The sequence below is a fragment of the Sturnus vulgaris genome, chromosome 3 (assembly GCF_052056855.1).
Source record: "Sturnus vulgaris isolate bStuVul1 chromosome 3, bStuVul1.hap1, whole genome shotgun sequence".
Taxonomy (NCBI): domain Eukaryota; kingdom Metazoa; phylum Chordata; class Aves; order Passeriformes; family Sturnidae; genus Sturnus; species Sturnus vulgaris.
In genome coordinates this window covers 61,343,772-61,366,260 of record NC_142245.1, presented here as the reverse complement: position 1 = coordinate 61,366,260, position 22,489 = coordinate 61,343,772, and the positions used below count along the sequence as shown (strand labels likewise).

The window sequence follows — 22,489 nt, the reverse complement described above, 5'->3', positions numbered from 1 at the left end:
ACATGAACCTAAATACCTTAAAAAAAGTAAATCTTGGTTAAATTTTACTGTTCAAGCTATGCTCTGGTATTTGAACATAAACTCTGCAAGATCACATGCAAAGATTTTCTCTGAGTCTTTAGCCAGGATACCTGTGAATAGTAAAGGCAGAATTAATGACACTTCTACTCTTGTGCAAGAATTTTTTAGGTCCATTCCTGACCAATATTACAGGCTGGTGCAGCCATCTAGGCAAGTATATGGTCTTATGTTTTTATGCTCATGGAAGAAGTAGCATGAACTTGGTGCAGTTTAAACACTGTGCATGAACATAAAATAGTCAGACACACACTGGTTGCTACAGAGTCTGTTGTGCTGGGAAGATGTGTTTGTTTCCTGGTCAGCTCTATGAAATTTCCCAAAGCCAGAAAAGTCCTTTATTTGTGCTGAGAAAAGTTTGCTTTCTCTTTTATTTTTTATACATATGATTTAAAAGATTCTTTTATGTCTGATTAAAGAAACATAGAAAGTGGAGAAAACACTGGTTACGATGCTGTTTGCCAATGTTTTTCTTTCCTGCAGGGCTATATTGTTTCTTCAGGTAATTAGAGGAGACAAAATTCAATGCAGAGAAGAAATCATCATGAGACACCCCTCCCTGCTCTCCCTCTTGCCCATACAGCACAAGCTATTCCTTTTTAGGGCATCTTGGTTTTGTGTTCTGCGTATTTGTTTAATTTTGTTCCATTCCTCTCTCTTTCTTCTGGGTGAAAAATTTTACTTTGGTGAGTAACACTATATAGTATTTAACTGTGAGCAGTATCAACTGCCAGTGGCATCCCAGTCTATAAAATCCACAAATAGTAATGAAGTGATATAGAACTGAGGGAGTAAGGTAAAGACACTTTTTAATTGAACTTACTGGGGGAAAAAAAGTATAAAGAGGCAAGAAAAATCAATACATTAAAGGTATAACAGAGGAAGCACTGATCTCTTCTCTCTGGTGACCAGTGAGAGGACTCAAGGAAACAGCATGAAGCTGAGCCAGGGGTGGTTTAGGTTAGATATCAGGAAAGGTGTTTCACCCAGAGGGTGGTTGGGCACTGGAACAGGCTCTTCAGGGCAGTGGTGACAGCACCAAGCCTGGCAGAGCTCAAGCAGCATTTGGACAATGCTCTTGGGCACATGGTGTGACTCCTGGGGTGTCCTGTGCAGGGCCAGGGGTTAAACTCGATGATCCTAATGAGGCCCTTCCAACTCAGCATATTCTATGACTCTAGGACAAAAGGAAATGGTTTCAAGCTGTGCCAGGGGAAGATTAGATTAAATAGTAAAAGAAATTTCTTCACTGAGAGGCTTATCAAGAACTGGAACGGGCTGCCCAGGGAACTGGTGGAGTCACTAGTCTTAAAGGAATTTAAAATACATATAAATGTGGCACTTGGGAACTTTTTTTAGGGATGGCATGTTCTCCGAAGCCTTTCCCAGCCTAAATGATTCTATGCGTCCATGTGGTGGTATAAAGAATACTGGAATTTGCTGGCTTGCAGCTGAGGTTCCCTATTGCTTCTGATATTAGTTTATTCTTGATAACATACTTATTAAAAAGTGAAAAGCACCGTGCTGAGGCAGAATTTTAAAGAAAGCTGGAAGGATCGTAAAGTGCTGGATGGGTTTTTGCCACTCAAGTTACATGTGGGTAACAGTAGACAGTGGGTAGTATGCAGCAATGGGCTTTTCACATTCACATAAATGAATACTGTACCAGAATGTTGATTGGTGGGAGCACTACTCCCATTAACAGTAGGAACAGTTTCTTGCTGGTTTTGGGCAAAAAGATTTTATGTAATTAGAGCTCTAATTAGAAATGCCAGTGCTAACATTCTATTGCCTACTTTGGTTTGAGGGCTATTGGAAAATATTAACTTTTGACAGAAGTTTGCACCCACCAATTACTTGTGAAAAGATTTGGATGGAAACCAGAGCCTCAATCTTTCAGTTAAATGAAAAGCAATTAAAAGAAAAAGCAAACCATTATGCTATTAATTTCTCTCAATGATCTGTGCCATTACTGTATTGCTATCACTGACAACATTCCCTTTTTAGCAGTATTCATCCTGACATTTATTTATTCTAGCATTCCTGAACATACCTCTCTCATAAGAATGCTGAAATGTTGGAATAAGTCATATTATAATGATGTAAGTAAAACTTGCACCCCAACTGACCAATATTTCTGTCCATCTTTTTACAGATGATCCAAAGTGGTTAGAAAAGGCAGATTTGGGGGTTATTTTTCTGGGCAAACATTCATAAATTTGACATTTCTTCTTGAATCAGTTGCTTCTGCTGATGATTACAGAGGTTAGTTAACACACATTGTCATACAAAACTACTGTGATTTAGTTGTGCAATGGAGAGTGAAACTCTCCTTTCCTTCCACATAAACACAGAGACATATATTAGCTATGCTTGAAAAAATCTGAAAATGAGGTTAAGTTTCCCAATGTCTCTTTACATTTAATAATTCAATGAAGAAAAGAACCTTTATAGTAAGTGAACCAGCACACCTAAAAAACCTCAAACCTTCTGGAGGAGCCTATTTCTCTCTGCTCATAAGGAAGGGAACCTTGGGAAATTACTCTCCATAATTAGGCAGTGTGGGAATTTCAAACTAATTACAAGTCAGAGTTTATGCAATAATCTAACCACTGAGAATAGCACTGGGGCAAGAGTTCTGTCCATTTAACACATTGGGTTTATCCATCTGTGAGGGTAGTGAGAGAGTAGTGATATACTGTATCTAGGTCATTGTGCTGCATTCTTTTATTAGAAATTCTGGTGACAATGGAAGCACATTTCTCTAGCTGTGCATCTTCCATTGCTACATTAGTTACACCTTTACTGAAAGAAAAAAAAGTGCAATATTAATTAGCTGTATATATTTGATTATTAGGGTACAACCTTAAGCTATAAGCCAGTACACATAATGCCAATATTTGCCTTAAACCTATATGCCAAATTCAGTAATGAAATTAATTTTTATTATTTTATTTGACCAATTCTTGGAGTTCTTTCCTCCAACAGCAGCATACTACTGTTTTAAAAATTAGTCCTGGGAAGTAAGCCTTGCACAAGTCTTTCCATAAGAAAATTTGACCAGCCCTTTTCTCCTCCCAAGAGGCAAGGATGGGGCACATAGATACAACCTCATGTTTTGCCTTAGTTCAAGTAAGTCTTTCAAATTGCTGATGTTGAAACATGACCTGTTCACCTGCAGAGGTACTTCACAGGTTGCAAATCTTTTGTAACTTCATATGGTTACAGAGTGTAATGTATATGTTAATTAATTAATGCAAACATGGCTGTCTAGGAGGTGGGACGAAGAGCTGGGGGCTGCTCAGGCACATCCTGGGGTGAGCACCTCACCTCAGGTGAAGCAGGCAGTTGAATTCACCAGACTGTCTTTGGTTTAATTTTTCCGCTTTATCAAATTGACATTCATTGTAGTGTAATGCTGGACTTTGCTGAGAACAGTAAACGATCCCTATGGAGGAAAGAAATCTGATATCTGGGCTGTCTTACTGCATATGCAGAAGATTTATTGTTTTTATTTTTATTACCAGTATGGTTGCTTGTAGTGAGTTTAATTTTCTATATAGTACTTTTTTGGCACAGTTCCACTGGCAGAAATGAAATGATATATCCATGTATCTTTTTAGTTCCTGGGTGATAAAAGTACAATACAAAAAGCAAATCTTAAGTTAGTTTTATGTCATGAAGAGAAAAAAATCTTAAATAAATCTTAACTCCTCCTTCTCTTCCTGCTAAAAGTCCTGTACTCAAACAAACACTTCTTACAGGCTTCCTGCTAGTTTTTAAATAATAATCCACTTTCTTTTCCCAGTTTTGCAGCTTTTCTCTTTAAAATCTTTTTACTGTAATGAGGTATACTAGCTGTTTCATAATGTATGACTTTACTGTAAAATATAGATTTGGAAAAGAAATTCCCAGAGAAATACTCAAGCTTATGGTAGGCAGATATTCACCTGGTTAGCCATTACTAATCTAGAAGTAGGCTAATCCCAATTAAATTGTCTGTACCTTTGTGTTTAGACCCAAAGAAGAGTTTGAAATCTGACTTTCCTTTACATCACTTGTTGTTGTGCAATAGTTTAGACATTTGAATGCTTCTCTGAGCTGACATTCTTAATAGAGTGCACAAGAGTTTACAGAGTCCCATGTCAGTCAAACCATTAACTGCTGAGATGCCTTTAGAAACACCACATTTCATAATATTTCCTTTGTTGACTGCCCCAGTGACAGAAACTTATTAAACAGAAGAGCAATAAAAAAAACCTGAATAATCTTATGCACAAGCTACTCTGTATGTGGAGATATACTGTCCACTTTGTGAGCTGCACGAAGGCAAGCTGACAACTTCAGCTGATGGCAGAGGAAAGAAAGTGTGGCTTCATGGAGAAGCTGAGCTGCCCTGTTGTGTTCAAAGGTGCTTGTTCTGAGAAGCAAGGCACACTGCCAGGTCCTTGTACGGGAGTTTGGCCATGCCTATGAGGCTGGTACACAGTTCTGAAGACCTTCTCATGAGACACACTTCATTATGAAAGGATTCATTATTAATTCATTATGAAAGGATTAAGCATCTTAGATATCATCCCCTTCACAACTGCTTCTTTCCCTGAAGAGATGCCAGGAAAAGTTTGTTTTTCATAAGGGTATGAAAAGTGTGCAGAGTGGTCGCACCCTGTGAATTTTAAAACAGTTGTCACACCAGGATCGCCTTTCTTCCATAAGTTTCTCTAAACGAGACAGAGCTTGTACTCCTCTAAGGAACAAGAGTTAATTTCAGTCGCCTCGTTATTCATGTAACAGTTTTTTTCATTTTTCGTGAAGAAGGATATCCTCTTAAATGAGTTTTGAAACGCTGTATTTTACTGTGCATAAAACATATAGAACATAGAACATGTGCATAAAATATGGTAGACTGAGAAGAGAATAACCCAAACTTCTAATTTGTATGCTGTGGCATCCACCGAGAAAAACTTGAAAACGAGTTTATTTTCTTTTTAGCATTTCTTTGATTTATGGCATACTCTGTGTTTCTAAGGATCACACAGAGTGCAGCTGAGTGGTGCTTAGTTGCTGTCTGGGGTTAAAACACAACAGATCTTAATTAATTCTAGCTTGATCATATCTACTTATCTGACTCACATATTATATCTAAGTTTAGAGTATCTGTGACTGGACTGAAGTACTGATGTTGAGAATACTCTGGTCCAAGCCTTTGGCATTTCTTTGGTACCTGCAGCTAAGGGCTGAGCTGTTGCTAGCACAGAGTTCTGTGAATTGTAACTGTGAGGATGCTTTGCCTTTCCAAATTAAGAATGTCAAAAATTCTTACTTATTACATCTAAGTGAGGTGCAGTATGCCACAACATTAGATTAGCTATTGGACTAAGAGCCCTGGACTAAGTCCCTGCCTATGGGAGTATTGCTTTTTTTCATTTTTGGAAAGCTCCTCCTCCAAGCAAAAGGGCAAATAAAATCAAACTTGTTTTGATTAAGTATTTTAGTAGAAAACAAAACGAAATTACAATTGTGAGTGTTTTACAGTATAAAATAATCTTTCTGATAAATGCTTGATAGGAGCAAAGAATAGCCCCCATAATATGTAGCAGACATAACTGGAGAAATGTAAATTATGTACTTATAAACTCCATAACATTATCTATTCTTGGTAATAAGTCTGAGGTATTGGTAATAATTTATGTCAGTTCTCTATGATATGCAGAGGAACAATATTCACAGAACTCTGTGTTTAATTATTAGGTTTTACAAATTATGTAAAAGCTTTGTGAGTGATATTTCCCTTGTGTCATAAATGATTGTGGGTTTTTTTCTGTGGTGCTACAAAGTTGATGTAAGCACTTGCAGTGATTCTTCCTGAATGTCTGGAACTTGTGCTGTCTAACAAGCTCCTGGTTAGTTTTTTTGTTGCTGTTGTTGGTGGTTTTTTTTGAACAGCCTTGGAAACATTTTTCTTTTTGCTTGAATAACAGCAAAATCGGGATAATGTTTTTGTTCTCAAACTCCCAAAGAAAGTTTTCAACCTGAAGGGTGACCAGAGTGAAACAGTGTGATCACTAAGGTCCACTTTCTCCATGCCTTATAAACAGCAGTCCAAAATGAGACCCTTGGAGATCTCCTGGCCCACAGCAGGTTTGACCTGCAATCTCCCTCTGAGTGAGGCCTCTCAGAATCAGGGAACTCTGGAGATTTCTGCACTTGGAGGATTGATGAACGATGGCAATGGATCCTGGGCCAGTACCTCCACTCCTTGAGGCTTGACCCTTCACCTGTTGATTGGGCCCATTACTGCAAATTCTTCATAGTGAGCCCCCTGAGCTTCTCTGCTTGGCTGAGATCAAAAGAAAGGCTTGAGCAAGCTTTAGGTATGAATGCTCTAACAGGTCCTTTAAAGGAAAAAAATAAATGACAATAAAAAGAGAAGGGGCAACTTTTTCATGATAAGCATGTCTTTGTAGGAAAAAACCATAAGGACACCAGGTACTGTGATACCTCTGTACTTTGCCATGACAGTGGAGGTGTGTTTGAGAGTTTATATTGCTTCATAGTGAAGGGAGACCAGATTTTCAGCATGAATCAACTGGAACTGACTTTATAAGTTCTGTCCTCTTCCCTCCTACCAAAATAAAAAGGGAAGCAAAGCATGGCATCTCCACACAGGAAAGATACCAATTGAAGCAGGAAAGTATTTCTAAAAGTCACGGGAATAAAACAAATGGTGGAGTTTAGACATTTTTGAAAGAGCTCAGCAAGTGAAAAAATGAGCTTTCTTTGCTTGATAAAATTGAAAAGGATTTAAACAGCTTGGTTACAGAAGGGCAGGTTTAGCATAGGCAACCTTTCCCATCTGAACACAGAGCAGGATTTATTAATTAGTAATTATTTCTATAAAGGACAGTGTCATGCTGACAGCAGTAATGAAAAATTCATGACGGAGACTTAACATTCTAATCTGCTGGATTACTATAGGGAGGCTGCCAAACTTGGGCGACCAGCCAGTGCTAGGAACACAAACAAATATCATAGTTCCCATAGAAACTGGGATCACCTTGGAGATGATTAATACCAGTCTGACTTAAAATGAGTGTTCCAGAGATATCACTCTCAACTGATTTAATTATGACCTGGTGTAATACAGTTGAGCATCTCTGAAGAAAAATAACTTCTATTTCTCAAATTCTTCCTCCTAGCTCTTGATGGAAGTCTAAGAAGGATATTATTTTATTTTGTTTCTTTGCTATTAAGAGAGAACAGACAACCATATAGAGTACATCCCAGAGTCATGCATTTCACACTGGAACATAAACAGATATACTGAAGACTGTTTGGAATATTTAGAAACTTTTTTTCTTTTTTTTGTTTTTGTTTGCTTTTTTGTAGTCTTGTAAAAGCATACATTGCTTATATCTGCCTGAGCAATACAAACTCTCAACAGTTTTCATACTTAAGTGGAGCACATCAGTTGGTGCTAGGAGAATTTTTACAATCCATTACAAAAATGGAGCTTTGTGAATAGAATACTAGTCTAAAGTTTTGCAGTGTAGGCAGAAATAAAATATTAATTTCACAAGAGACTCTGAAAAAAAAGATTGTAAAAAAACCAGATTTTTTTAGCATTGTCATCAAAGAAGCTGGGTATTCTATGAATAAAATACTCTATGCTTGCATCACCACATCTGACACTTGTGGTGTCATTCAATCTCTGTCTTTCAATGAACAAAAAGTGAATATCAAATCTTGTATGTTAGCATGTTTTTCTAAAAGACCTAAACCTCCAAAAGTGCTAGATTTGTAAGTACTTCTACTATTATCATTGAACTTGCATAAAATTCAGTTCTCCTTCTGTGTGTTTTGAGGATCAATTTTTCAATCGAGAATTGAAAGGATTCAATTGAGGATCAAATGCACATTTCTGATACGTGAAAAGTTTAAAATTTAACAGAGATTTGTGAGAGATGACACATTTACCAAAATGAGCTCTTCTCTCATACTTACATAAAGCACTATTATTATTATTGACAACAATACTCAATTTGGTTGAAACACTATAAACTTTGCAGTACTGAAACGTCAATAGATTTAGGAAAATATTCACAATTTGATTTATTCTTTCTTTTAATGTTGAAAATGCTCCCATGCTTTTCAGTTTTTAGAATATTGAAAAGAGTTAAAATATTCCTCCCCATGCATGAATACAATTAGGAAACATTTCCCCAACCAGAATTAGAAGTAAAATAGCTTTGGTTTTCCTCTGCTTCTGGATGTGGTCTTAAATGCATCAAGTGAGAAGAGAATGGAGAAATTTTAAAATATCAAAATAACTGATGACTTTCAGCTTGTAGTCTTCATGACTGAAGCTGCTGGATAGACCAGATTCTAGGAAACTGTTCCGGAAAATAGTAACACCAGAACTGCAAATTTTAACTTTCCCAATGAGAGTTGCAATGGAAAAGTAATAGAAAACTAATCTAACTGTACCAACAGCTCTGCAGTGGCCTCACAGGGATAAAGAGAAAGTGCAGATGAATCAGAAGCAACATCAGATTTGAAAGCTGAATTGAAAAAGTAAGTGGTTGTAGTATGCAAAGGAAAAATGGAAGGATATTAAAAGGTATGCAAAGAGAAAGGCTAAGAAAAGCTAAAAATAATTAATTTTAAAGTATCTGAAGTCTTAACAGAAAGACAAAATACTTTTTCTAGCTATTCAACAACGGATGGATGATATTAACAGGTGGAGGAAAGAAGTCTGAAGTGGTTGATATCTTTTCGAAAGACTAACCTTAAACAATCAGCTTATATAAATATTGTGGTAGTTAAAAGAGTACGAAGCCAGGCTAGATTTTGGATAAAAAAGTTCAGGTCCTTGGGTTAGTTTCCTGAAGGTATTTTCAAATTTAGCCTTCTCAGATGAGTTACAAGACCCGGCGAACAGGTAAAGGCTATTTCGCAACAGAGAGTTGGTGTTATGAAGAACTGTGGCTCTTGGGTAGATTTGTAAAAGGAGAGAACAGTCTAGACATACTAGCCTCTGAACAAGTTGATAAAGAAGAGCCAGAGCTTTGGCTCTGGTCAACTAAATATCTTAAAAATTCTGGAATAAATAAGCAAAGCATTTGTGAATATTAGCAGATAATGAGAAAAAGAAAAAGATTTTTCAGGAACAAATCACATTGGACTGCTAGGACAAGAAAAGATGCTTTTTGAGTGGGAGAAAAGTGGTAGATGTCTTATATGTACTGAAATTGTTTCATTACATGCTCATACAACCCATCCAAGAAAATACACGCTCACTGAAATTAATAGCTCTACAAGAAAACAGGAGCAAGTGTATGCTGCATGCCTATGGTTGTGAAACATGAAGTCCAGTTCAAATGAACCCAGCAGTCACAATCCTCACCAGAAAAAACTGAAAGCATGGATAGAATAAAAGGCATCAGGTTAAACTTAATTACAATTAAGAGAAGAATGGCTAGAAATCTCCATAGAAAATAGATATGCAAAAACAGTGCTGCTCCAAAATTTTGGCAATTTGAGTCCTTTCTGAATCATTTTCTCTCGTGTGATGCTTTGCATTGAAAATATTCATTTCTTCACAGGAAAAATTACCATAATGTTCGTAATCAGCTCCTTTCTTCTCGTAAGAGATTACAACCAAGGGTCACAACTCGTTTTCACTTTCAGGTGAAAAATTCTGCTGTTCACTTCTTTGTGGTCTTCTTAATGACTTTTCATGAATTCCCCACTTTCCTCCCTGCTACTGTATCCATGGGACACTGCTCAAAGGTTTTCAGCAGAAGGCACTTTTAAGAAAAGGATAGTTAATTTTGGTCATTAATGATGTTTATGTACGTTTTTGTACTACAGAGCAGGAGGATGGATGACACTGTCCATTCCACTCCATTCTGATCCATTCCACCTCTATTTTTCTTTAGTTCCACATGGGAGAGATGAACTGGCTGATATAATTCTTCATTAAACTGGAAAGCTCACTGATGAATAAGTAAACACTTATCTTAGGAAGGGCTGTAGGTCCCTGATTTGTCACATTCTTCTGCCTATCAATTTTTAAATTCAATTCTACGCAAAAATGCTGAATTATCTGGAGGAGAATAAGACTAGTTACTTCCTGTACTAAAAAACTTTCCAAGTTCTTAAATCTAGTTTTTATCAGATACCCTTGCTTTTGCCAAGATTTTCAACTACCAAAATATTTTATGGCAAGAATGAAGATTGAATTTTTTCAAGGGAATAAAGTATCTATCCTGAATTTTTTGGTGAATGTCTACATGTTATTATGAATCATAATAGATTACATCTATCTAGATGTTTTCCATTAATACAGCCATTGATCTCATTTTGCAGGTGGGCATGGCAGAAGGGGGTGGCAGATCACTTCTGATTGCCTTTTTATATGCACTGGTTTTACTGATTTATTTCTGTGGAGTTGCTCTGATGCAAGCTACAGTGATAAGCCAGCTGTGCGTTCTATACCTGGAGCTATATTCAAGTTTGATTTTGCTAATTTAAGGTCTCTAAGCATAATTTAAGGCTTGCAATTTATTCCTCATGTGCTAGCATTTTCTTAGCTATGTAATCAATATGTGGAATTCCACACTGAGGATGTGCTGCAGTGGTTTGTCGAAGGTGTAGAATCAGAGAACTTCTACACAAGAGTCTGCTCTTCTTCTTTCAGCTTCCACTAGGACAAGTCATAGATTTTCTAGCTTTATGAAGGCCAAAGCACCTTCTCCTCCCTCCAAAATCAGGGGAAGTCTATGTCCAGCACAGAGAATACTTTAGAAATTCCTCCCTCTTGTATAAGGGAAAGAACACTGCCTTCACTTTCCCCTCTGTGTATTTAAAAATCACGTTACTTATCTTCATAGTAGCCTTGCTAAATGTTTTCCTTGAGAACGTAGAGACAACACAATGGATGTGTACTCAGTGTTGGAAATATATTTCTGAGTTGAAATTCAGAAAGGCAATTTCAAAGCTATTTCTGACTAAGGAGCCTGATACCTTTTGACACCCGTGTCCTAATCTCACCCCAAGCCCCCTTCAATTCTTGTCTGTATCTAAGTGCAGCCTGGATCCCTGTTAACACTTACATTTTTGTGCATGTTTTACTTTGTGATGGGAATAGCTTCATTTGCCTCAGCAGAGCCACTTGTGGCAGAAAATTAAGCACATGCATAAACATTTCTAAGTTTACTACAAATTATGCTCTTCTCAATAGTGCCTGTACAGCAAACATTGGCTTGTCTGAGAATCTAATGGTGACATGACACACTTTGTCAAAGCAAGAAATATCTAAATTTGGTCATAATTTGCATGCAAAGTGTTGAAACATAAACAATTTTATAGTTTATTCAACAGAGATTAAACCAGATCAAAACTGGAGTTCTTCAAATATTATATCAACAAAATTCCTGTCATGACCCTCTGCCATCGATCTCACACAGGGGTCAGTTTCTGGGATGTTGGTGCATGTATATAGTGTCAATGCTTCAAAGGCTTGTGTTCATTTATCTGTACTTTAATGTATTACTTAAAAAGTATCTTCTCTATTTTCTCCCTGCCTTGAGTGACATGAATCTGTTTGCTTCTCTTCTGTAGTATTTTTTTGAATAATTATGCTAAACACTGGAAATGCTAAAGAAAAATTCAGCAATCTGTTCATATGCTCCTGATAGCTCCCTTGCTGAGTAATGGAATAATACTACACTGTTAGTAATTCAAATTATATAACTAATGGATGCATAGCATACTAAAGATAAATCAAGCCTTTGTGCAATGTTCTGTGTTTCCTAATGCCATCCTGGAACTCGTATAAATGACAAATATAAAACAAAAAGCAATTTGTTTGATTCTGTGTATTATTTTGAAAAATAGGAGGGAAACTGCTCAAAGAAATACAACCATATGTCAATATGAGAATGCGTTCTAAAGGCTGATAAACTTTTTCCATATAAGTATGATTTATAAACTGAAAGTTGAATGAATCTTCTCTCTTCCAAGAATACCATCTGCAGATGCTTCAAATGCTCCAAAGAACAGTCCTCAGCTACTTTCAGGGGAGTTTAAATCGGTTTTGTGGTCCACCCATGGGAAACCTCAGTGACTTTAATAAGAATAAGCTCTACTGAGGCAGATGTCAGTGCTCAAACCACGGTTTCTACACGATTATATTTTATCAACAGGTTACTAGGGTGCAGAAATAATTTGTTCATATTTTCTTGATGAAAATTATATTCTTGAAGTACTTTCCATTCTTTTGTGTCCTGATACTGTCTTACAGAATATTTTTTACTGATAGAGCTGATAAGCACTAGAAGTAGTTAGCTGAGCATGTCTGAATGTGTGCATTCAACTGGTTGAAATTTAAATACTATTTTAATTTCCTAGGGTAACTTTTATCCATGCCAGTATTGAACTTCAACAAATCCTCATGAAGCCACAGTCAAGTAAAAAATTATTATCATCCTATAATAACTACACAGGTGTAGAATAATAAACATACATGTGAGGGGTTAAAGACCTGTTTTGCAGAAGAAATGGCCACGTGTGGTGTCAGGCATATCTGATGTTATTCCACTGTGAATCAGTGCCACAGCAGAAAGCAGAACCCATTACTCCTCTCTCTGGCTTCTTAATTTGCTCACATTTGACTCATTTGACTTCTAGTGTAAGACAGAAAATAAAAATACACGGGGTATCTTATTGATCCATTTCTATGTATACACAATCTTGCTTCAGGACAGGGTTTTGATCATTTATGTCTTCTTCTGGAGATACATAATAGTAACTTCTGCTGCTTAAAACCCAACAATGCATTTCCAGCTCTAGATTCACAATAATCATTGTACAGACTAACAAATGAATTTATGAGTGAGAGCACATTTAAAAGGGAGAAGATGAAGAAAAATGGCCTCTTTTTTCAATTATAGAGTTCCTAAGACAGACATTCTCTTAAGCTGGCAGGGACATTCTTTTCCTTCTGTAAGTACAGGCTTCACCTGCAGAAATTGGAGTGATTATCTCTTTTAGCAGGGAGGTATGTGTTTCACACTGCATTGTTACTTTCATCATACATAAAACCCATGGAAACTTTGGTGCTGATAATAAGAAGGCCCATTATAGGAAGGCTAATAAGCCTTTGGAGATGTGAAGGCTATATGTATTATTCATACACTATGAATGGAAAGCACTGAAGCCTTCAGCTGACTGTGGAAGCCTTGGAGGCTCTAATAGATGGTTAAATATTTTACATAGCAGTCATAGGGTTAGCAGTGTCAAGTGAAATCCATATATTTTCACAAAGTTGAAACACTAATATTGTAAGAAATGGGTACTACAGCAGGTTTCTTAACAATGACTACTTCAGTACTTAGATTTCTACTCCCTGTACCTGGTTCCCTAGATCATCAGTGGCAGTTCTGCATTTATTTGTCTCTCTCTTCATGCATCTCCTGCTGCTCATTGACCTTAATGGTTCTTAGACAGGAAAGTGTTCTGAATTTCTCTACTGGAAGAAGTAATTAATGACCATGAAAATTAACAGCACTTAGTACTTCACAGGAGGCACTTAAAAACTTAATAGTATCTTTTTAAAACTGTTTAAGAAAAATACCTGATGAGAATTGGGTTGGCTTTGCATTCAAAGTGTTTTCTAGACAAAATTTCCTTGATACATCTTTATCCAAGAGTTTTCCAATAGTGTAAAGCAAATTGGCAATCTAGGTCAAGGTTCACATTCTTCATACAGTCCCACCTCAGAACTGCAATGGGTAAAGTGAAAATTCATCTCAACTCACCCCATTGTAAGTATTGTTCTTATTTGCAAGTCTTTGACTAAGGTATGGTTACTCCAGGAGTAACGGAGGCCCTTACACTCTTGCTAAAGGAAGGGTGCTGGAATTTATCTCACTCTTTCCAGGGAGGAATGTGATTTTTGTTATGATAATAATCCAGGGAGTAATAATATCATATACAGCCCCATGAGTTAGTCTATTCTGCTTTCAAACTATGTAACAGACTTCCAGAACCCACTTTAATACCCTTTTCCTACTCTTTTAAAACAACATATATTCTGATCCTCATAAAATGTCACATCTTAAATTTCTAAATATAGCTTTGAAGATCAATTCAAATTATTTGATAATGGTCAATCAGCTGTATTTTTCATAACTGGTGGCATAAGACCTTTGGCTGATGACTAAGCTAGAACGTCTTAATGAGTGGGATTTTATTTGATGCACTGTAACTACTTTAGGATACCATTGCAGGAGATATCTGGGGCTTTAAGCCTCTATTTTAATGTACTTAGACCATGAATGCCAGAGGCTGATGGAGTTGAGACACCCAACTCCAAATCATGGAGTTGACCATGTCTTTGTCTTTGGCCTCGTGGGCATCAGAAGGACCACTGAGTGTGTGAGAGACTGAGCCACTGCATTCCTCACTGGAGAGAGTGCAGACTTCAGAGAAGCTTGAAGGAGAACAAAATTTAGGAAGTCATTAAGTCCTTCTCGCTGCTGGCCAGACTGGCAAAACCAGGTCAGGTGTGTGCAGGACGTGGTGGGATGGTCCCTGACTCAGGGAGAGGGGTGGCTGGGGGCAGCCCAGTCATCAGTCTCAGACGTCTTTGTTTAGTACTAGTCTGCTGGCTTTTTACTTAAACATGTTTGTGTCACTTCTTTTATACCTCCCTTTGCTGTTTCTATCTCTCTTGCTGCATGGGATCTTGTAGCTTACCTCAAAGAGAAAGTTGACAGAGTGAGTAGCTGTCATTCCCCTTGTCTAATCCTTTGGCTGACTTCCCCTCCTACAACTCTCTTCTCTCACTTTCTGGCATACATAGGGATGGAGATTTCTGGGCTGCTTTCCTTTGTTTTCCTCATCTGCCCTTGAAGAAGTGATATTTAGCTCCCCTTTACTAATCACAGTTATTTCTTTGGACACTTTTTGCTCAGCAGTCAAACCTAACTAAAATTGACCAGTGAGTGTACTTCTCCCTTCAGACTCTTCTGCTCTTCTCTGTTTCATGTATCAGCTCCTGGAATCAATCCTGTGCACTGCTGCCCTGGCTCTCACATATCTCGATTTGGCTTCCTTGTCTTGCTGCTTTCATTAACCATTATAAAATTTCTCTTGAACAGAATGGGACACCACAGTTCTCATTCAGTGCTCTGGTGGTTTCACCAGTGGTTCGGTTCTTGGTGTACTGAAATCGCTCTCTTCAGTGGAAAACATTTTCTTATATGATCTGTATATTCCCCCATACTTGAAGCCTGGTTGTTACAGGTCAAGAATGATCCTTTTCGTGCATTTGCAAACCATTTGACCCAATGGGATTATCTTCAGCTCTTCACAAGGGCTCCTGAGAGCTGCAGAAGCACAGCCTCTTCTCAGAATTAACTGATACGTGTTAGCCTTTTGCTTAGCAGGCCTGGGGAGGCAGATTCCATCCTTGAGATTTTATCTTATGGTTGTAGGAAGTGGCTGCTACAATATTTCCCAAAATCTGGACCTGGAACTAAGCAAATATTTTTGTAATTGAAATCTTTAAACTACCATTAACTACATTACATCCTCGGTAGTCATAGCTATTTTCTTTGTACTCCTCCGGGTTAAACCAAACCTAATTTACAAGAAAATTTTCAGGTTGTTTGCTCATTTACTGCAGAATTAGTTCCTTTTGAAATTTTGACAATGAGAATTCAAAGTACATAAACACTGCTGTGATTTTTGGAAACAGTGCTTGTGCTCGTATTGATCATACAATAGAACAAAGTGTGTCTTGTCTAAGCCTTAGCTCATTATGAAAGTCTCTGAAACTCTGAAATTTATTACTCCCACCTCGGCTAATTAGTTTGTATGTAAAATTTTAGCTTTCATTACTGTCTTCTTAGACACCAAAGTTTGTCTTACCTCAACAACCATATTAAGTGGATTTTGCAATGCTTGACTACAAACAGAGCATTTCCTGATTTTATGCTTCTGTGTTTTAACATTTTCTTAGCCCTGAGTATTATTTTACCAGCATTTTTTTCTGGAACTTTAGCCAATTCCAGACCATTATTTGAAGCCATTTACTTTTTCAGCTGAGTGTACTGAAAGCACACAAAGGAAAGAGAAGTAGGGTTCCAGTGAGGTTTGCAAGGCTTTGAGGGCAGCTGCCTCCTGTGGACTGCTGTCTGAAGGGAATCTGAGAGGGTGGCTGATACATACCCCCTTCCTGCATCATTTCCACCTCTACCTCTTCTCTTGGTTCCTGCTCCTGTTTACTTACCTGACTGGATCCATGAAACTCAGAAACCAGTTCTGGCAGACCTGAGTGCTTGCAGCCGCCTCCCAGCTCTAGTGGTTATTACAATAGGCCTTCCAAAATAATTCACCCACCTGCAGGCCACTTTCTGTAACATTTGCATTTTCAACACACCATGCCTGATTCCTCCCATAGTCGTAATTAATCCTGCAGCCACTGAATTTTAAAAGTAAAAAGGTTTAATTTGAGCTTGTTAACTATGCTGGGAGTTAGTCAGCAGTAGGTGTCAGGATTGAATCTGCTCCATCTTCTCATGGCTAGCTGAGAAAAGAAATTGTGCTCTGGCAGCAACATCTTTAGGCATGTAGATATTCCAGCTGCAAATACCAGCTTCTCCATGCCTGCACTTGCCACTGTGGGGGAATAAGAATATTCACACTTGTTGGATCGAAATGGAAAGAAGTAAACATTTTTCTTTTTGGCTTGAAAGAATATAAAACTTAGCTCAGTTTCTCTGTTTATTCTATGAATAGCCCACAGCATTTACTTTACCAGCAACAATTATGCTTTGGTCATGTATTTAAACAAACTCACTAATCGAAATTGTAGTTGTATTTTTTCTAACATTCAAGTGGTTTATTCTTATAGACAGAGTGAAATTGGGAAAAGAATGATGAAAACTAATTATGGAGTTTGGTTAATAAATTACCCAATGAAACAGCTAAGAGGTATAGTTAGGAAAAATGTTAAATATAAGCCAGTCTTAAGCAATTTCTGGCATTAACCCAGTCTGAAGTAAAGATTCTCATTAGTGGGCTCTATGGTGTGGTAGATCTGGTCTTAATTAGGAATTAACCAGCCTTAATGTGTGAAAAACTTTTACTGAAACATCTTCAGATAAGAGTTTGACTCTGATCTCCTAAAAATAAAATTGTTTCTGTCTCGAGGCTGACTTACAAGAAAAATAATACAAATAAAGGCTTGAAGAAGCCTAATTTGAAATGAGGGACCACTATCACTGTGTGTGTTTGTAGCGTCTGATCTAACAAAGCCCTAGTCCTGAACAGGAACCTGCAAACACAATTAAAGTTAATTCTATTAATAACAGGAAAACTAACACCATCCTTGAAAAGTAGCTCTAATTCTACCACTATCAATATGTGTGTAATTTAGAGATTAAAATGTTAATTATTTGCAATTCAAATGATCTGTTGCATTCCTAGTGTCAAGCCATGTCCTGTTTCTCGTGGGATAAGTTTAGTGACATGTTCTCTTTCCTGCCTGATGAACTGCAAGGTCTTGTAATAGAATTGTGTCTTACTTTGAGTTTTATTTTTTTTAATCAGGTGAAACCTTTCAGTTTTAACATCATGTTCAGGGAAGAAACTATGCAATTTCTGGTTAAATGTGCTCTTCATGTAGTTGAGTTAGTGAACCAAGGCTTCATAAACAGAATCACAATAAGAACAATTTCTGCTCAGAATTCTTCAGAATTTTACCCAGGATGTTTTGCTTCTGCAAAGTGATATGTGTACATTTTAGTTACATTAATTGTAATTAGAAAGTGGAATTTTTCTAATTAGTAGAAATGTTTCACCAGCATCAAACTTGAAGTGCTGCATACTGTGTTATACCATATACTGCATTAACTGTGTTTCCTTATTTACACTGAATAGACAAATCTGTTTTGTCCAAGGCTTTCTTTTTCCTGAACTGGCAACTAAATTATCCCTACATTTTCCCTTGCTACTATAAACTGACCATAAATACATGGCTAATTTCTCTTCAAAAAGCCTCTCAGAGGTAACTACTGAGTTACCTCTCAGAGTATTTTCTGCTCCCACAGACAATAGATGCAATGCATGGAGCAAGACTGAAATCTAAATTGCTTGCTGCAAGCATGTTTCATTTCAGGCCCAAATTATTCTGAGTTAATATTTAATTTTCTGTTGTAGCTACTAGCATCATAACAAGCTACAGGTATGTGTTTTCAGGGTGAGGATGGATGCAAGTGGCTTGCAATTTTTCTTGTTTGCTTGTTTTTTGTTAAAACTGTCAAGATTTTCCTGAAACATTCTTGTTGCATAAGGCAATTCTCTTTGATATCAAGCAAAGTATGGGTTTGGTAAGTGTTACAACCTGTCATCCTGTCCAACTCATGCAATAGCTGGACACAGGCAAAAAATAAACGTGAACTTGATTTTTATTTTGTTTTCACTGGAATCATTGTTGATGCAGTCTAATATATCTAGCTGGCTTTTCTATAAATGTGTCTTGCTAATATATCTTCTCGTACATGGTGTGCATTTATGTCAAGATGGAGAAAAAAATACATGTGAATTTAGTGGTGTTTTCAAAGTTAAAGAACCCAAAAATTCCTCTTTTAACAACTGGAATTTCCTTGAACTGAGCACGTGGGAGGCCTTAACCAGCAAAATGAAATTCATCAGAACAAAATATACCTTCCACTTCCTTTATTTAATGTGGTTACCAGAATTCTAGTGTTCAGAGTGACAACTGTATGTGCAGGGAACATACTATAGATATTAGATAAACCTGACATGAAATGTTGCTTTGTTTGGGGAGGAATTGTTTCAAGCTTATATACTAGCACAATTAACCATTGCAACTTTAGGCAAAATGTTTCTGGGTTGTTGTCTCAGGACTTTTCTGAATATTGTTGCTTTGCAGATATGAGGGAGCTTGAGAAAAACACAGCTGTCATACAGAGAAATGCTCAATGACTTTCCCCCTACACTTTCAGTGGTAGTAAAGGCAGAAGTTTTAAATTATTTCTATCCCATTCCTGCTCTCTTGGTTGAGAAGCTAAATTAGGTCAAGATGTGAGAATGAAACACTGCTTTGATTCAGGAAGGAATAATAGTGTAACTGTGTTCTTGTTTGTTCTCCACATCAACCCACCTGATGACTTCCCTACACTGCAGCCTCCTTTATAACCTTCCTGGTGTCTCAGCACATGTGAAACCTATTACAGAAAATGTCTCTTACTTTATGTAGTAGACTGTCCGGTTTTAGAAGAGGGGGAATTAATTCCAAGGATGCCCTCTATGATTTTATTTTAAAAGCGAAAAAAACTCCCAAAAAGTCTTAAAAGGGAAGAAGTACTTGGCACTGGGCACAGTTAAAACACAACATGACCTGTTGTTTTGATGTTTGCTATCCTGAAAGAGCGTGATCCAAAGGCCTCCAAAGTTCATGAACATTTTTTCCTTATCTTCAGTGCATTCTGACTGGGTTCTAAGTATAGAAAATAGCTACAATATTTTTCCTTAAAATAGTTTGTTACTGTGTCTTAAGTATCTGAAACACGTGCTCAGCACATCCTTTGGCCTAAACATAGTAAAGTGCCAGGTGTTCTTGTCTGCCCCAGACTGTGAATCCTTTTAAGTCTTACAGCTCTAGTCTCTGTGCTTGTTGGCTGCTTATTTCAGATTTTGTTGACCAAGGAACTTACAGCCTCCCTTTTCCAGGGATCTGCCTTTCCAAGATGAAGATAAAACTGCATCTTCTGTCTCAACACTGAGAACACTAAAGTACAGCAGCATCTAGACAGAATTCAAGCCAGAGGTTTGGTGGTCAGCTTGCTTAACTGTTAAGGGGGGAGAGCTATCTGTGAGTCAAATCTTCAAAAACTCTGTAGGCAAGGTTTACCTCTTCTGGTGTGCTGGTAGAGCCAAACTTTGGTGTATCATTTTCTTCTTGAGCAGGTTGTGATTTTCACCTTCTCTGGGTTCAGGCTGTTGCACACCATGGATACAAGTAAATGCAGAGTACTAATAGAAGTAACCAACAGGAAATGCCCCAAGAAGAGTTAAAAAACAGAGCAAAAGTTGTTTTCTTGAAACACTCTCCCAACCTTTATACTTTGCAGCTCAGAGATGATGTCTTTATGTCTAATAGATGTCAATGATTTCACTTACATGTATTTGTTCAGTCACACACAAAAAGCAGTTTATCTCCCTACAAACCCAGATGGACACGAACAGTACAATCTGCAGAAAGGCAACTCAGGACTCCTCCGAAATCTTCTCTGTTTACTGATCAGTAGAAGGATACTAGGCCTAAACTTAGTATGAATGCATGTTCCCAGCATTTTCTTAACATCCTGAACTTGACTCCATCTCATCAAAATCCACACCAGAGAATAAGCAGCAGCTCTGGCTTCTCGTGCTTATCTGAAGACAGAGATCTTTAAGCGTTAGCTCAACGAAAGGATCTGGTGGGGAAAAGAGCATGAACAACCAGATGAGGTCACAATGAGATGAGATGGGAAGAGATCTCTTTCTGGTTAGGAATAACAGCTTGAGCATGCCCCTTTGAGAACATCTAGTGTGTAAGAAGTCCAGGAGTGCTGATATGTGACAGAGTTTTCCCACTGTGATGGCTTGGATATACTTAGAAGAAAAACAAAGTGACAAAAATCTACTTAGTATTTTGATCCAAAGAGGTTGGTATAATATAGCAAAAGGACTGAACATATATTTTGCTACTCAAAAGACAAAATTTATGTTTTGCTCAGGTACAGACTGAACTGTAAAGCTGTTTCTGTGTGAAGAATTGGCCATCCTAGTATAGCAGAAGTTGTATGCAATGAATTAAAACAGAACTTCCCATTTCTCTGCTAACAGAGCATAAATCCACCTACTTTACCAGTTTCTAATGGATATGTGGCAACATCAATTTTCTTTTTCTCTGATAGATTTTATATTTTCTAAAGCAAAGCACATCACACAACTTTTTTCAGAACAACCTGTGAGGAAAAAATAAAACCATTAATCCAACAGAAGGATGCTGAATGGAAATGTTTCAAAGCTGAAAATACTTGGTATCCCTCAATACTTAAAAAAAAGTATTATAGAGGGTTTGAATCATCCTCCCACAGTACAGCTATTGCAGAACAAATGTTTGTTCATCCTTCCCTTTCAGCTGTTACTATTTTGACTAGTTGCATAGACAATCTGAACAATCACCTGACCCAAATTTAGTTTAAATGCAGAGGGCGTATGTGATGTGAATGTGAGAAGGCCCAATTTCATTAAACTACCCTTTTTTTTCAGAGCAATTTCTGTTTCAAAAAGAGAAGAATACAAGAGAACAAGAGGACAAGAGAAATTCAGCATTTCTCCATATGTCCCACCTTCCTCTTGCTATCACTGATGTTCCTACTTATTCAATAAATAGGACATCCTGCTTTCAAGCTGAAGTGGCAAATAGGGAGCCCTTCTGCCTTTGGCCTAAAGATCCAAGTGCTGACTACTTGGTCTCAATCAGAGCAGTTGCAACTAGGATGAAATTGGTGTTTTACAAGAATAATTTTGCTGTGAGGCTCCTGGATTGAGAGGGCAGGGGAGATGCCAGGGCTGAATAAGTTTGTTTTGAGGATCATCTTTCAAGTAGTTTGTACTTGCATAGCTAAACCTCTCTGTAGCTTTTCTCAGAAACTTCTGGCCAGGTGTTGATTAATAATATTTCACTAATGATTTTGCCCTAATAAGAAAATAATCCCTCCTTGTCTGCCAGGAATACCACCTCCCAGTCCACACTTAGAGGTCTGAAACTTCAAGGGAGATGCATCAAAGCCACCAAAATTTGGTAACAGGAGTAAGTTACTTCAGTCTGGTCTCATACACTGGGGATTGCTTATGGGCCACTCAGACTCTGAGCTGTGTCTCCAGTGTTGCCACTCCTGATTTCTGCAACTCACATCAGCATGCAATGTATGCAGGAATTTTCTTCCAGTCTGTTTCTGTGTTTTCCTTCTATTCAATTTGTATGAATAAGAATTTGCTAATGATGCCAAGCCAAAAGCTTCTGAACCTTTATAAATCCTCTGAAGACTCCCAGTCTTCCCTCATTTTTACATTTCTCAACATGCATAATGGAGGCAAAATTGCATTGACCCCAATTTATTCTGTCTTATGAAAATGCTCATCTCTTACATGTGTTAATTTCAGAAGTAACTCAAGTAACACTGCTCAAAGCCTCTTTGAAATGCAAAAGGTTCTTTCAACAATATCATTGGAGGATTGATTTCTTTTAATAATAGCAGATACTGATATCAATATGCACTAAGAGTCAGTTATGGATAGTCCAAATGGCTTTTAGAACTCAGAC

General features: G+C 37.5%; 1 long non-coding RNA gene across 1 annotated transcript in view; it reads left to right on the top strand.

The window, feature by feature from the left end:
• Nucleotides 1-2,297: 2,297 nt before the first annotated feature.
• Nucleotides 2,298-22,489, top strand: part of LOC148224378 (uncharacterized) — an 81,817-nt gene continuing 61,625 nt past the window's right edge. The window contains exon 1 of the long non-coding RNA XR_015802871.1: nucleotides 2,298-2,343. This is a non-coding gene — a long non-coding RNA (uncharacterized LOC148224378). The remainder of the gene's footprint in view (nucleotides 2,344-22,489) is intronic.